This window comes from Macaca mulatta, chromosome 2 (genome assembly GCF_049350105.2).
Source record: "Macaca mulatta isolate MMU2019108-1 chromosome 2, T2T-MMU8v2.0, whole genome shotgun sequence".
In the NCBI taxonomy this organism is placed as follows: Eukaryota; Metazoa; Chordata; class Mammalia; order Primates; family Cercopithecidae; genus Macaca; species Macaca mulatta.
In genome coordinates this window covers 95,825,835-95,840,972 of record NC_133407.1, presented here as the reverse complement: position 1 = coordinate 95,840,972, position 15,138 = coordinate 95,825,835, and the positions used below count along the sequence as shown (strand labels likewise).

General features: G+C 48.9%; 1 protein-coding gene and 1 long non-coding RNA gene across 15 annotated transcripts in view; one reads left to right on the top strand and one right to left on the bottom strand.

Annotated features, from left to right (window-relative positions):
* Window positions 1-4,372, bottom strand: part of YEATS2 (YEATS domain containing 2) — a 111,057-nt gene extending 106,685 nt beyond the window's left edge. For 6 of the 14 annotated variants that reach the window (XR_013413705.1, XM_015131488.3, XM_077991792.1 and 3 more), the window contains exon 1: window positions 4,163-4,372. The gene's annotated coding sequence lies outside the window, so the exon portion shown is untranslated. Of the gene's footprint in view, window positions 1-1,235; window positions 1,529-3,945; window positions 4,079-4,162 lie in introns of those variants that run through there. The other 8 variants (XM_015131489.3, XM_077991794.1, XM_028843891.2 and 5 more) reach the window with 2 other exon arrangements.
* The window catches only part of LOC144339067 (uncharacterized), a 29,365-nt gene continuing 18,591 nt past the window's right edge, over window positions 4,365-15,138 (top strand). Inside the window, exons 1-2 of the long non-coding RNA XR_013413723.1 lie at window positions 4,365-4,593; window positions 11,436-11,510. This is a non-coding gene — a long non-coding RNA (uncharacterized LOC144339067). The remainder of the gene's footprint in view (window positions 4,594-11,435; window positions 11,511-15,138) is intronic.

The window sequence follows — 15,138 nt, the reverse complement described above, 5'->3', positions numbered from 1 at the left end:
GTAAGGAAAGCTGAGGGTGAGGAGAATGCAGTGGGGAGGCACTTCAACTTTACCCACAGTGCTTTTAATGGCGATTGTTATGTATTTTGTTTTCAAGTTTTAATTTGAGAGTGTGGATACACTTTTTTAATTGAAATATAATTCACATAACTTAAAACGTACTGTTTTGGCCGGGCGCGGTGGCTCAAGCCTGTAATCCCAGCACTTTGGGAGGCCGAGACGGGCGGATCACGAGGTCAGGAGATCGAGACCATCCTGGCGAACACGGTGAAACTCCATCTCTACTAAAAAATACAAAAAACTAGCCGGGCGAGGCGGCGGGCGCCTGTAGTCCTAGCTACTCGGGAGGCTGAGGCAGGAGAATGGCGTAAACCCGGGGGGCGGAGCTTGCAGTGAGCTGAGATCCAGCCACTGCACTCTAGCCCGGGCGACAGAGCCAGACTCCGTCTCAAAAAAAAAAAAAAAAAAAAAACGTACTGTTTTAGGCCAGGCGTGGTGGCTCATGTGTCTGTAATCCCAGCACTTTGGAAGGCCAAAGCAGGACTGCTTGAACCCAGGAGTTTAAGACCGGCCTGGACAACATAGGGAGACCTTGTCTCTACTGAAAAATAAAAAGAAAAAAATTAGCTGGGCATGGTGGTGTGTACCTGTAGTCCCAGCTACTTGGTAGGCTGAGGTGGGAGGATCACTTGAGTCCAGGAGTTCAAGGCTGCAATGACCTATGGTTGCATCACTGCACTCCAGCCTGGGCAACAGAGACAGATCCTGTCTCAAAAAACATATATATTGACCAGCCGGGCCCGGTGGCTCAAGCCTGTAATCCCAGCACTTTGGGAGGCCAAGGCAGACAGATCACGAGGTCAGAAGATCGAGATCATCCTGGCTAACATGGTGAAACCCCATCGCTAATAAAAATACAAAAAAAAAAAAGAGCCAGGCATGGTGGTGGGTGCCTGTAGTCCCAGCTACTCAGGAGGCTGAGGCAGAAAAAGCCGTGAACCCAGGAGGCGGAGCTTGCAGTGAGTCAAGATAGTGTCACCGCACTCCAGCCTGGGCGACAGAGCAAGACTCCATTTCAAAAAAAAAAAAAAATATATATATATATATATAGACACACACACACACCACTTAAAAGTGTGCAATTCAGTGGATTTCAATATATTCACAAAGTTGCACAACAATCACCACTATCTACTTCCATAATGTTTTCATCACTCCAAAAAGCAACCGCTTACCTCTTAAGTGTCACTCTCAATTCTCCTCTCCCTTCAACCTCTGGCAACTACTTTTTGTGTCGATAAACTTGCCTGTTTCTGGACACTTCGTATAAATAGAATCATACAGCACGTGGCTTTTTGTATCCGCCTTTTTTTTTTTTTTTGAGACGAAGTCTCCCCCTGTCGTCAAGGCTGGAGTGCAGTGGCGCGATCTCCACTCGCTGCAACCTCCACCTCCTGGGTTCAAGCAATTCCCCTGCCTCAGCCTCCCAAGTAGCTGGGATCACCGGCCTGGGCAACAGACTGAGATTCTGTCTCCAAAAAAAAAAAAAAAAAAAAAAAACAAAGAAAAAGAAGAAAAAGAAAAAATCTGCTTCATAAGTCTTGTTTTCTGTGAGAAAACTGCATCAACTCCCACCATCTACTTTCTATCATGATAGAAAACAGACTGAAAGCAGAGCAGGACCAAAGGCAGGGAGATGTGGAACAATCCAAGAACGTGGCAACGAACATTCAAGTAAAAATCCATGGTTGATGAGAAGAGGACAGGACCAACTATTTCTGAGAATCTATCCTAAGGAAATACGGAGCAATGTACATCATACGTGGGCTGCACTCAGAGATCTACAACGTAATGTTAGTTCTCCTCTTCCTATGGATTTTATAATAAAAAATAACCCACCGCAAACTATCATGCATCCGCTGAATGAACATGAAGCATTGGAAACTGAAAAACATGTGGGGAGAGCTCTGAATGCTGTATGTCAAGCTACCTATTTTTAATATCTAAAGAACCTTTGACAATCAATTAGGAAATAACAAAAGATGCCAGAGAACAAGAAAAGAAATTCGCAAATAGCCAATAAATGTGAAAAAAATGTTCAAACATACTAGTAATCAATAAATGAAAAAAACACAAGACATCATTTTTCATCGATCCAGTTTAGTTTTGGCGCAGATGGAAATAGGGGCACTTTTTTTCTAATTTGCACTCATTAGTTTCATTTCCTCACATTCCATTAAACTATTCTAGTCTGGTTCCCACCTTCCACTTCCAGAACTATGGACAGGAAGACCAATGACCAAAACCAATGACCTCCGTGTTGCCAAATCCAATTGACAACTTTAATGAACATCTCAGAAGCCCTGATAAAAGGACCAATTCAACATCTTCCAGAAATATCTCTTTTGGCTGCCATGATACCAGCTTTTTCTCCTACCTCACTTGCTGTTTCCTGTGTCCTTTCCTCAACCTTCTTCCTCTGCCAGACCTACAGGTATTTGAGTGTCTGAGCCCCTTTCACTTCTTCACGCTTCCCCTCAGTGATCTCACACAGCACCATACCTTTGAATGTCATCTATGTACTGATCACTCCAATTTTTTTTTTTTTTTTTTTTTTAAGAGACGGTGTCCTGCCTTGTAGCCAAGGCTGGTCTAGAACTTCTGGGCTCAAGCGACCTGCCTCGGCCTCCCAAAGTGCTGGGATTACATGTGTGAGCACTGCGCCCAGCCACTCCGATTTTTATCTCTAGCTCTAGCCTCTCTCTTCCTTGAGTTCCAGCCCTCTACATCCAACTGCCTCAACACACCGACTTCATAACTAATAAGCATCTAAAATTTAATACATCCAAAATAGATTTCGATATTTTTCCCACCTCAAATTTCTCTCTTCCATTCTTCATCTCAGTAAACGGCACCACCATTCACTCAGGTGCTCAAAACAAAAATCAAAAAAGCAAAGACTCCCACCATTCCCTCACCAATTCATTTCCAAGTCTTGTTCATTCTACCTTCAAAACACTTAAAAATCTGTTTACACTTCCCCATCTCCCTGCCATGGGCCTAGTCTAAGCTACTGCAAAGAGCACAGTAACTGACCTCGTAGGTTCCTCCCCAGCCCTCTTCCTCTACATAGCAGTCGGATTATGCTACTCGCCTTCTCAAAACCTTCAAAGGTTTCCCGGAAAAACTAAACTCCTAATCAGAGCATCATCTGCCCTATCTTTTAAAGAGTATACACAAACAGGAATATACATCCAAGGGTAATATCTCTAGACCGTAAAACTGCGGGCATTTTTCTCTTGCTTTGCTTGTATTTTTAAATTTTTCTACGCTGAATACTCTCTACTCATTAAGGGGAAATGATATTGCTGAATACTATATGATATTATGGCGCATTTTGTACATGTGAGCGAGAAATGGAAAACGTGGGTCAACTCTGTAACTGCTGAAGGCTTAGATGAAAATACTAGCAAACATCAAACTAAAAAAATGATGTGTCAGGCCTATAAGATCGCTGATGGCATTTCTCTTTCTCTGCTTTCCATTTCTTAACATAATCACATTCATGATGGGGAGAACCTCATTGTCTTCTGCAGTCTGGCCACAGCCCTCCAAGCCAGCCTTTCCTGCAGGAGTCCTCACTTTCCGAGGCTTCCACTCCGCCCCGCACTGCCCGCAGCTCCGGCGCGTTGGCCCCGGCCCCCTCCCTGGAACCCCAAAGCCTCTCTAACCCCTCCCCTCCATCCCGGGAGGGCCGGTGGGGATGGCGACAGGTTGGAGGGGCATTCCAGGATCCTTTCGGTAAACCCACGACTTTCTGGTCCTGGGGCCAAATCTTGCCTCCAAGGCCAAGAGCTTAACATCCCGAAACCTCCGGCCGCTGAGGCTCGGGGACCCGCATCCCCTCAGCGGAGCGCCCCGCTGAAGAGGAAGCCCCCAACTCACGTTCCGATTCCAGGCTCCCGCTTCTGCGGCTCCTCGGCCCGCACCTGGGATCCTCCCTGCCCTCCCCTCCGGCCCGGGGCCTCACCGGGTCCCGCCGCGGCGCAGCCGGCCGATGGGGGAGGGGCGCGCACGTGCCCGCGCCGCCCCCGCCCAAACAATGCCCCAGACAGCAGGGCGCGCGCCCGCGCGGTCCCTTCCTGCGCCCGCCAACACTCACCCTTTCTCCGGGTCTCCAGCTGCAGCGCGGCCCCGCCGGGCGCCGCGAGAGGGTAGAGCGAGGTGAGGGAGCGGGCGAAGCCCCGCGGAGCTGCCCAGCCACGAAACCCCAGCGACCCCCGCAGCCCGCGGAAGCACCCAGATCGGTGGAACCCGCCCGACCCGTTCCGCCCCGCACGTCAGCAGCCGGGCGCGTCGGGGCGCGCGCGGCGGCGGTGGTGGCGGCGGCGCGCGCGCGCGGCCTCGGGGCGGAGCTCGCAGGGATGAGGGCGGGGCGGGGCGGGGCTGGTCCAGGCTGCGACCCCGGCCCGCGAGGCCACTTCCTGGGCAGTGTGGGCGTCGATTCTCGCAAAGGCGTGGTTGTCCATCACTTTTCTGCCCCAGAAGGTGGCGAATTTCAACCCCAAGTTTGACAGAATATTCATTCTGCCGGTATGTATGAGCTTCCCTATTAATTACAATAGTAACAATGATTTTTGTGTGTGCCATCTTTGTCCCAACCCATGTGCTAAGTGCTGCGTATACAAATAACAGTAGTTATTGCTAGCCCATTTTACAGATGAAGAGATTGAGGCAGGGAAGGCTTGAGACTTATCCCAGTCACACTAGTGACAATCCAAGTCCAGTTTTCCATCTAAATATCTCTTGAGGCCAACATTCTCTTTCGTTCTAACTCTACCACCCTCTACCCAAGACCCTGTCATCTCTCTGCCCAGGACTATAAATAGCCTCCCAACTGGTCTTCGGGGATCTTCTGTTCCCCTTCAATCCCTCCTCACTGTATAAAGATTTACTACTGGAGCTGATTTTTTAATACTTTACCTACATGTTATCAAATTTTTATGTATTTAATGTTTTTATCTACACATAATACATGTAAATGGTGTTTTGTTTTTTGTGGTTTTTTTCTTTTTTTTTTTTTTGAGAGAGTCTCCCTCTGTTGCCCAGGCTGGAGTGCAGTGGCATGATCTCGGCTCACTGCAGTCTCTGCCTCCCTGATTCAAGTGATTCTCCTGCATCAGCCTCCCAAGTAGCTGGGATTATAGGCATGCACCACCACGCCCAGCTCATTTTTGTATTTTTAGTAGAGAGAGGGTTTCACCATGTTGGCCAGGCTGCTCTCAAACTCCTGACCTCAGGTGATCCACCCTCCTCAGCCTCCCAAAGTGCTGGGATTACAGGCATGAGCCACCACCCCCAGACTAATTTTTTTTTTTTAAAGACAGGTCTGACTATCACCACAGCTAGTCTCACACTTCCAGGCTCGAGAGATCCTCCTGGATGGGCGTGGTGGCTCACGCCTGTAATCCCAGCACTTTGGGAGGCTGAGGCGGGCAGATCACCTAAGGTCAGCAGTTCAAGACCAACCTGGCCAACATGGTGAAACGCCATCTCTACTAAAAATACAAAAATTAGCCAGGCATGGTTGCACATGCCTGTAATCCTAACTACTTGGGAAGCTGAGGCAGGAGAATCACAACTCGGGAGGTGGAGGTTGCAGTGAACCATTGCACTCCAGCATGGGCAACAAAAGTGAAACTCCATCTCAAAAACAAATAAACAGGGCCCGGCGCGGTGGCTCAAGCCTGTGATCCCAGCACTTTGGGAGGCCGAGACGGGCGGATCGCGAGGTCAGGAGATCAAGACTATCCTGGCTAACATGGTGAAACCCCGTCTCTACTAAAAAATACAAAAATTAGCCGGGTGAGGTGGCGGGCGCCTGTAGTCCCAGCTATTCGGGAGGCTGAGGCAGGAGAATGGCGTAAACCCGGGGGGCGGAGCTTGCAGTGAGCTGAGATCTGGCCACTGCACTCCAGCCTGGGCGACAGAGCAAGACTCCGTCTCAAAACAAACAAACAAACAAACAAACAAAAACAATTAAGAAAGGCTTCCTTGAACCTTAAGCTAAGACTCAAGAGATAATAGGAACTGGGGAGATAAACATAAATTTCATGGAGAAGGGGGTGAGGTCAGAGATCAGGATGAGTGTGTTGGTGTTCCCCTACTCTTGGGGTTTAACACTCAGGTGGGAAGCATAGAAATACCCAGGTAAGTGCTGAGGAAGCTAGAAGTTGACCTCCCCTGGTCTAGCTTGGAAGGCTGTCCAATTCTGTGAGAAGGCTCACACAGCAGGGCTCGGGAGCAGGCCATGGCATTGGGAGGAGTCTGCAATAGTGCTGCTGGGGCACTGCAGTTTGCACAGTAGGTATGTCAGAATTCCAGAGTTCTCTTGTTGCTCCCTGCCTGGCATGCAGAAAGTAGCATGGTTGCCGGGCGCGGTGGCTCAAGCCTGTAATCCCAGCACTTTGGGAGGCCGAGACGGGCGGATCACGAGGTCGGGAGATCGAGACCATTCTGGCTAACACGGTGAAACCCCGTCTCTACTAATAACTAGCCGGGCGAGGTGGCGGGCGCCTGTAGTCCCAGCTACTCAGGAGGCTGAGGCAGGAGAATGGCGTAAACCCGGGAGGCGGAACTTGCAGTGAGCTGAGATCCGGCCACTGCACTCCAGCCCGGGCGACAGAGCAAGACTCCGTCTCAAAAAAAAAAAAAAAAAAAAAAGAAAGTAGCATGGTTACGAGCCACGGACAGACCAATAGGCACTGTGCCAAGGGGCAGGTTTCCTAAAGCAAAGGCCTTGTGGTAGGCTGATGGCCAGGGAATGGCCACAGAATGTAGCTAAGACCCCAAGGATGGGCAGTACTGAAGATACCAGTGGAGCTGAAGCACTCCTAAGTCAGCTGGTGAGAAGAGCAGGGATGGTAGATTGGGGATGAAAGATGAGACATCAAACTCTGTGAAGATGCTAAAGCAACAGGTCATGAGCTTGCCAGCCAACCACCTCAGCAGCTGATGCCCACAGGGCAGTGGAGACTGGAAGTCACCAGAGACATAGCAGCAGAGGCCAGTGAAAACTCAGGCTACAGCTCACAATCCTGCACACAGATCTCCCCTCCCATGCTGCCCTGAGGCTTCCCCTGTATCCTGTAGGCCACCTTGGGAAGTCAAGGGGGAGAAGGGTAAAGTTCTGATAAAACTGAAACTTTGAACTGTTTACCCAAATATTCACCAAAATGAAACTTTTTTCTTTTTCTTTTGAGACTGAGTCTCGCTCTATTCCCCAGGCTGGAGTGCAGTGGCATGATCACGGCTCACTGCCACCTCCGCCTCCTGGGTTCCAGTGATTTTCCTGCCTCAGCCTCCCAAGTAGCTGGGACTACAGGTGTGTGCCACTATGCCCGGCTAATTTTTTGTATTTTTAGTAGAGACGGGGTTTCACCATGTCAGCCGGAGTGGTCTCGATCTCCTGACCTCATGATCTGCCCGCCTCGGCCTCCCAAAGTGCTGGGATTACAGGCATGAGACACCGTGCCCAGCCTATTTGCCCTTTCAAAAACATCACTTGTGGCCAGGTGTGGTGGCTCATGCCTGTAATCCCAGCATTTTGGGAGGCCAAGGCAGGCAGATCACCTGAAGTCGGGAGTTCGAGACCAGCCTGGCCAACACCGTGAAACCCCATCTCTACTAAAAAGAAATACAAAAATTAGCTGGGCATGCTGACACACGTCTGTAATCCCAGCTACTCCGGAGGCTTGACCTGGCAGGCGAAGGTTGCAGTGAGCCAAGATCATGCCACTGCTCTCCAGCCTGGGTGACCGAGCAAGACTCCGTCTCAAAAAAAAAAAAAAAAAAAAAAAAATCACTTGCCCCAATGAATAGATGGGGAATGACTGAAGAGGTGTGTGAACATAGAAGCAATGAGACAGTTGGAAAGCAATGTCAGTCGTCCAAGCAAAAAATGAGGGAATGAGGGTGGCACTGGGCGTGGTGGCTCACACTTGTAATCCCAGCATTTTGGGCAGATCACCTGAGGTCAAGAATTCGAGACCAGCCTGAACAATATGGTGAAACCCCATTTCTACTAAAAATACAAAAAAAGTAGCTGGGCGTGGTGGCTTGTAATCCCAGTTACTCGGGAGGCTGAGACAGGAGAATCGCTTGAGGCCAAGAGGAGAATCGCTTGAGCCCAGGAGGCAGAGGTTGTAGTGAGCCATTGCACTCCAGTCTGGGCATTAAAAGCGAAACTCCATCTCAAAAAAAAAAAAAGAGGGTGGTTTAGTGGCTTACCCTGGCAGTGGAGATGGTGGGAAGAGGATAGATACAAGAACTATGGAGAAAATACCAGAAGACTTGACGATGATGAACTGGGAGGAGACTGGGGAGAGAAGGAAAGGGGACTGGCCTCTGAGAAGTCAAAATGGCCTCTTAGGTAAACTGCCTTTTCCTCCAGGCAGACTCAGCTCTGCTCTGGAGCTTGGCAAGTGGTTAGAGGCTGGGTTTAGGCTCCTGGCTAGCCAGGCTCCCTTAGGCAGCACTCACCTGCACAGCCACTGGAGGTGGGCCTGGAGGGAGAAGGTTAAGAGGGAGAACTGGGGTTGGCTCACAGGTTTCCAGCAGTGGCAGATGGTGGATGATGGTGTCATTTCCTGAAAGGAGGGAGACTGAAGGAAAAACAGATTTGAATGTTGGGGGTGGGAGAATCAAGAATTCCCTTTGGGACATTTTAAGTTCGAGGCATCCACTCAAAGACCTTTTTTTTTGAAACGGAGTCTTGCTCTGTCGCCCAGGCTGGAATGCAGTGGTGCGATCTTGGCTCACTGCAACCTCTGCCTCCCAGGTTCAAGTGATTCTCATGCCTCAGCCTCCCAAGTAGCTGGGATTACAGACGTGTACTACCAACACCTGGCTAATTTTCATATTTTTAGTAGAGACGTGGTTTTACCATGTTAGCCAGGCTGGTCTCGAACTCCTGACCTCAGGTGATCCACCCACCTCGGCCTCCCAAAGTGCTGGGATTACAGGCATGAGCCACCGCACCTGGCCCTGAAGATATTAAATCTGTACATAAGGCTTTGGGGCTCAGAAGAGACCTGATGGGTGGCACTGTCAATGTACCGTTGTCAACAGGTAGTTAATGAATACTGGTGAGGTTGCCATGAGAGAGTTCAGAGAGTTTGCATAGTCATAGCCTACAGATGTCACATTTTTTTTTTTTAATGAGCCAACATTTCAAACATTGACAAATTTCTTTTTTTTTTTTGAGACGGAGTCTCGCTGTGTCGCCCAGGCTGGAGTGCAGTGGCCGGATCTCAGCTCACTGCAAGTTCCGCCTCCCGGGTTTACGCCATTCTCCTGCCTCAGCCTCCGGAGTAGCTGGGACTACAGGCGCCCGCCACCTCGCCCGGCTAGTTATTTTTTTGTATTTTTTAGTAGAGACGGGGTTTCACCAGGTTAGCCAGGATGGTCTCGATCTCCTGACCTTGTGATCCGCCCGTCTCGGCCTCCCAAAGTGCTGGGATTACAGGCTTGAGCCACCGCGCCCGGCAGACAAATTTCACGTAATACCCTGAATTTCTGCTTCTATGGAAAATCAGAAACTGTGGTAACCTGGCCATACATTGTTATTTTTTATTTTACTATTATTTTTGGGGGGACAAAGTCTTGCTCTGTAACCCAGGCTGGAGTGCAGTGGCACAATCTCAGCTCACCACAACCTCTGTCTCCCAGGTTCAAGCAATTCTCCTGCCTCAGCATCTCGAGAACCTGGGATTACAGGCGCATGCCACCACACCTGGCTAATTTTTGTATTTTTAGTAGAGACGGGGTTTCGCCATGTTGGCCAGGCTGGTCTCGAACTCCTGACCTCAGGTGATTCGCCCACCTCGGTCTCCGGAAGTGCTGAGATTACAGGCGTGAGCCACCGCGCCCAGCCCATACATTGTTATAATTGAATATTAGCTATTAATAACACTACTTACCAGGCAGTGCTCCAAGCACTTCACAAATTTACTCTTTGTAACAACTTTATTATTATCATTCCTACTTTAAATAAGAGAAAAATGAAGCATGAAAAGGTTGAGTAATTTAGCTGTGTCAGACAGCTAAGAGTGGAGCTGGGTTGTAGACCCAGGCAGTCTGCCCCCAGGGCCTGAGAGTTTAGCAGCCATATCAGGAAGCAGCTGGAAAGCTGCAATCCTATTTAGAGAAGCCCCATTACCTTCAGGGCAAAGGTCCCATACCAAGCCCTAGTGTTTTCCTAACACCTTCCTCCATCCCAGTCTGAGCGTGAGTTTGTTTTACTCACACTGCTGTTTTCTCATACGAGAGAATTATGTCTCTATACCCATGCCAAGTAGTAAATGAAAAATACTCAATTAAGATGTCTAACTTCAGCTGGGAGTGGTGGTGTGTGCATGTAGTCCCAGTTACTTGGGAGGCTGGGGCAGGAAGATCGCTTGAGCCCGGGAGTTCCAGGCCAGCCTGGGCAATATAGCGACAGACCCTATATCTTTAAAAAAAAAAAAAAAAAAAAAAAGTATTGGCCAGGCAGCAGCGGTGCATGCCTGTAATCCCAGCACTTTGGGAGGCTGAAGTGGGTGAATTGCTTGAGTCCAGGAGTTTGAGACCAGCCTGGGCAACATAGCAAAACCCTATCTTTACAAAAAATACAAAAATTAGTTGGGTGTGGCAGTGTGTGCCAGTAGTTCCAGCTACTCAGGATGCTGAGGTGGGGAAATCACTTGTACCCGGGAGGTTGAGGCTGCAGTGAGCTGAATTTCCACTACTGTACTGCGCTCCAGCCTGGGCAACAGAGAGAGACCCTGTATCAAAAAAAAAAAAAAAAAAATCCCCAAAATGAACAAACAAAAAAAACTTCTTCATATAATAATTAATATATAATTTATTTGTGAAACTTCTGTTTGTGTAATACCTGGTCAGATTAAAATCGGTAAAAACATTAATAAATATGTATGAAAAACTCTTAAATATGTTTCTGTGCTTCCAATACAATCATATTTCTGAGGTAATCAATCATTCCCAAGTATATGAGATTGAAATGACCCAGAGGCAAGGCAAAAGCAATGTTAAATAACTTTTTATTTTAGATAGTTTTATTTAGATAAGGTCATCTCTTTAGACTGAGGTGGGGAAGATGTTGACAGTATGCTTAAACTTGGTTTCCAACCTGGGGAAAAAACAGTTTCAGCCCTGCTGTGATCGGTGCTCAAGGCAGCCTTGACATCCTGGACTCAAGCAATGCTCCCGCCTCAGCCTCCCGAGTAGCTAGGATTGATTGCCAGGACTGGTCTCGAACTCCTGGCCTCAAGCAGTCCTCCTGCCTCGACCTCCCAAAGTATTGGGGTTACAGGCATGAGCCACCACACCCGAATGATTCTTGTCTCACAGACTTTTTTTTTTTTTTTTTTTTTTAGAGACAGGGCTCTTGCCATGTAACCCAGGCTACAATCGAACTCCTGAGCCCAAGAGATCCTCCACGTCTCAGCCTGGTGAGTAGCTGAGACTATAGGTCCTTGCCATTGTGCCCAGCTTCTCTTGTAGACTCTTAACTGGGAAAGGAGAATGGGTGGTTCCGATTGCTCACCAGTCTGTTAGTAAACTGTGAGAGTGGGGTGGGGAGGGTGAATGTTAAATGTAATACTCATGAGAGGAAAGTAACTGTTTTCTTTCTTTTTTTTTTTTTTTATTTTGAGACAGAGTCTCGCTCTGTCACCCAGGCTAAAGTACAGTGGCATGATCTCAGCTCACTGCAACCTCTGCCATCTGGGTTCAAGCAATTCTCATGCCTCAGCCTCCCAAATAGCTGGGATCACAGACGTGCATCACCACGCCCAGCTAATTTTTGTCTTTTTAGTAGAGACGGGGTTTCAACATGTTAGCCAGGCTGGTCCCAAACTCCTGACCTCAGGCGATCTGTCTGCCTCGGCCTTCCAAAGTGCTAGGATTACAGGCTTGAGCCACCTGCGTCCAGCAGAAAATTAACGGTTATTAAATTTAGTCCAGAAGGTTCCAGGAATGCTGACGCTGACCCTGGAAAAGCAGCTCAGTGGCTGGGAGTCCTCCTGCTGAGATCTGCTGCCCAACAGATTGAGGGGCTCAACGTGGGGGGAAGAGGGCATCAGACGAACTAGGAAAGCTGGAGAAGGATGGTGGATCCAAAGCTCTGCCTGACAGTGGGAGGGGGAGGCTGGCTCAGATGGAAAATTGTTGCTAGACTCTGACCCAGAGGTACCCAGTATCCCAGCCTCCTTTCTGGGAAGACCAACCTCCCTTTCTAAGTTTAACAGGAATGGGACCCCCCGGGATGCTTAAAGTGATGAAATACCCCCACATGAATGCAGATACTAATTAGACTTGTAAAATGAGAACTCCACTTCTTAATACCCCCAATAAAACTGTTTGCTGGGCTCGTGGCTCACGCCTGTAATTCAACATTTTGGGAGGCTGAGGTGGGCAGATCACGAGGTCAGGAGTTCGAGACCAGCCTGGCCAACACGGGGTGAAACCCTGTCTCGGCCAGGGGCGGTGGCTCACGCCTGTAATCCCAGCACTTTGGGAGGCCAAGGTCGGCGAATCACGACGTCAGGAGTTCGAGACCAGCCTGGCCAACATGGTGAAACCCTGTTTCTACTAAAAATACAAAAATTAGCTGGGCGTAGTGGTGGGCACCTGTTATCCCAGTTACTTGGGAGGCTGAGGCAGAAGAATTGCTTGAACCTGGGAGGCGGAGGTTGAAGTGAGCTGAGATTGCGCCATTGCACTCCAGTCTGGGCAACAGAGGGAGACTCTGTCTCAAAAAAAAAAAAAAAGAAAAGAAACCCTGTCTCTACTAAAAATACAAAAATTACCCGGGCATGGTGGTGGGCGCCTGTAATCTCAGCTACTCAGGAGGCTGAGGCAGGAGAATCGCTTGAACCTGGGAGGCAGAGGTTGCAATGAGCTGAGATCATGCCACTGCACTCGAACATGGGGAACATGGGCAACAGAGCGAGAGTCCATCTCAAAAACAAAAACAAACAAAAAACTGTTAAAAGTGAGTGCCTGGCCGGGCGCGGTGGCTCAAGCCTGTAATCCCAGCACTTTGGGAGGCCGAGGCGGGCGGATCACAAGGTCAGGAGATCGAGACCATCCTGGCAAACACGGCGAAACCCCGTCTCTACTAAGAAAATACAAAAAAAACTAGCCGGGCGAGGTGGCGGGCGCCTGTAGTCCCAGCTACTCAGGAGGCTGAGGCAGGAGAATGGCGCGAACCCGGGAGGCGGAGCTTGCAGTAAGCCGAGATCGCCCCACCGTACTCCAGCCTGGGCGACAGAGCGAGACTCCGTCTCAAAAAAAAAAAAAGATTTTGACAAAACCATATCCCACCCTTGTAGATGGACCCTATCATAACCCAAAAGAGCCATGCAATGTGCTTCTCCTATGCTATATACTGAATGTTTGTGCCCTCCAAAATTTCTGTGTTGAAACTTAATCCCCAATGTGACAGTATTTGCAGTTGGGGCCTCTGTGTGGTGATTAGGTCTTCAGGGTGGAGTGCCTTTTTTACTTTTTTGTTTTGTTTTCTTCTGTTTCTTTGAGACAGAGTCTTGCTCTGTTGCCTAGGCTGGAGTGCAGTGGCATGATCTCAGCTGACTGCAATCTCTGCCTCCCGGGCTCAAGTGATATCCGGCTAATTTTTGTACCTTTAGTAGAGACGGGGCTTCACCATGTTGGCTGGGCCGGTCTCCAACTCCTGACCTCAGGTGATCCTCCCGCCTCGATATCCCAAAGTGCTGGGATTACAGTATGAGGCACTCTGCCTGGCCACCCTTTTAAATTATTATTATTATTTTTGAGATGGAGTCTCACTCTGTCGCCCAGGCTGGCGTGATCTCGGCTCACTGCAACCTCCACCTCCCAGGTTCAAGCAATTCTCCTGCCTCAGCCTCCCAAGTAGCTGGGATTACAGGCATGCGCCACCATGCCCAGCTAATTGTGTGTTTTTAGTAGAGATGGGGTTTTTCCATGTTGGTCAGGCTGGTCTCGAACTCCCAACCTCAGGTGATCTGCCCACCTCGACCTCCCAAAGTACTGGGGTTACAGGGGTAAGCCACCGCGCTCAGCCTGCCTTAATTTTTTTTTACTGTAGGGTCTTGCTTTGTTGCCCAGGCTGGCATGCAGTGGTGCAATCATGGCTCACTGCAACCTCGCCCTCCTGGACTCAAGCGATCCTCCCCCTCAACCTCCCGAGTAGCTGGGACCACAGGTCAGGAGTTCGAGACCGGCCTGGCCAACAGGCCTGCCTTAGCCTCCCAAAGTGCTGGGATTACAGGCGTGAGCCACCGTGCCTGGCCCCGAGTTTTCATTAAGTGAACTCATATCGCAGGAAGAAAGACTGAAGTCTGTTAACACACTGAACAGACTTTTGTCACAAACTATTGTCTACTCTGTAGGCCCAACAGAGTTTTGTCCCAGCCCATTCAAAGTTCTACAAACCCATTTAATTCCCTTAAAAATCATTTACTGCTCACACCTATAATCCCAGCACTTTGGGAGGCTGAGGCAGGTGGATCACGAGGTCAGGAGTTCGAGACCAGCCTGGCAAATATGGTGAAACCCCATCTCTACTAAAACCCTCTCTCTACAAAAATTAGCTGGGCATGGTGGCGCGTGCCTGTAGTCCCAGCTATTTGGGAGGCTGAGACAGAAGAATCGCTTGAACCTGGGAGGTAGAGGTTGCAGTGAGCCAAGATCGTGCCACTGCACTCCAGCCTGGGCGACAGAGAGACTCCGTCTCAAAATAAATAAATAAATAAAAAAAAATCATTTACTACCTCCCTGAAATCACCCACACTTCCTATCTTCCTTTCCCCTAAGAAGGGTATATGACATTCTCTACCCCATTGCATAGTGGGGTAATTACTTTGTGATTCTCCCCTGTGCACATTAATAAATGTGTATGCCTTTTCTCCTATTAAAATCCCTTTTGTTTTCCCTTGGACCCTACATCATAAATGTGCCTAAAGAACTCTTCTCATTATAAAAAAAAGAAAAAAAAAAAGAGAGAAGAAACTATCAGGGAATTTTCCTTGCTGCTTTGTACTCTATTTGTTATAGATAAGACCAAACAGAGAATTT